We start from the raw sequence: 1,332 nt of genomic DNA, 5'->3' as shown, positions 1-1,332 counted from the left end.
CAAGCTCTGATATAATTGTATTAATATGAAAATTTTGCTTTCCCTTCTTATGATGAGGCAACCTGTCCAATCACTATTCATGCCACTCTTCACAAATTGGTAACAAATCAATTTTGAAGTTTAGTCTTTAGTGACATAATGATAAGTGTGTAAACAATGAGTTCTTCCAATGTTCAGAACTTTATTGAGAATTCTAAGGAGATGCAACCATGCAACCATGTTGGTGGAAAAGGTGGACTTCAGAATTTAATGTCCTTCTGGCTCATCTTCTCCTAACTCACATCTGTCCTATACCAGTAGGACTGACTTTGGGGTCATGTACCGTCCTCACCACCAGCCCTCCCTTCCTTTCTCCTCTGTTTGCCCTACTTCCCAACTCTAGATGCTCTCCTCCTCCACCAGGAACGTCAAGTGACTAACTTTTACTAGTGCCTTAAACTAACAGTGCCTCTTCAAATAAAGAAAATCCTCTTGCCATTTCCTGCATCGTGAATCTCTTCAGTCCTTCAGTTACTTCTTCTTCCTCTTGTCACTCCACTGTCTCAATTATTTTCACTTTTTGTTTCCATCATTATCACTTGGCGCTTCCTAGCAGAACCAGCTATATCACCGCTGCTTTTACACTTGCTTCCGGACATGCTGGGCTTGAAATAAAGGCACTGTACTACTATACTCTATACAGTACTGTACAGTAAAGTACACAAAAGCACAACCACTTGTAGAGGATGCATGCACGTGACAATGTACACCAGACACGTGAACTAACTTACGTGATTGTATGTGCGAACACACGTTTGCGTCTTTGAAAGTTTGTAACTTGAAGGTTCATGTGTAAGGGACTTACTGTATCAACTCGTTTTAGATTCTTTTCCCATATAGGTCATTACAGAGTATCGGGTAGAGTTCCCTGTGCTATACAGTAGGACCTAAAAATATGGAATGCTTCATGAATATGTGTGTCATCCTTGAGCAAATCTTTTCTGTATCGTTCCAATTTTAGTATATGTACTGCCGAAGCGAGCACAAGTCTTATTAATTCTTTATATAGAAAGTTATTTGTCTTCCACTTTGCCATGTTAAGCAAGGTGTAACAAAAAAAAATTCCACCTAGTGAAATGTGAGATTTCCATGATGGGACCTCCATTCTGCTGACAGAGAACACAGTACACGTTATGGGATAGTGGAAATTGCACAGAATCTGGAGTTCTAGTCTGGCTTTCTACTCACTAGCAGATTATTTTACACCTCTGAGTTCACTTTCCTTATCTTTAAAGTGGAAATGGTGATAATTTACATTCCAGTGTCATTTTAGGGATATGAGATTGTGCATGT

At 39.4% G+C, this 1,332-nt stretch overlaps 1 pseudogene; it reads right to left on the bottom strand.

Moving 5' to 3' along the window:
- Window positions 1-928: 928 nt before the first annotated feature.
- On the bottom strand, window positions 929-1,024 carry LOC137207280 (U6 spliceosomal RNA; annotated as a pseudogene).
- Window positions 1,025-1,332: the final 308 nt, after the last annotated feature.

Source organism: Pseudorca crassidens, chromosome 1 (genome assembly GCF_039906515.1).
Source record: "Pseudorca crassidens isolate mPseCra1 chromosome 1, mPseCra1.hap1, whole genome shotgun sequence".
Classification (NCBI taxonomy): domain Eukaryota; kingdom Metazoa; phylum Chordata; class Mammalia; order Artiodactyla; family Delphinidae; genus Pseudorca; species Pseudorca crassidens.
Note: the sequence above shows the minus strand (reverse complement) of the source record. Positions and strands in the feature narration are given on the sequence as shown.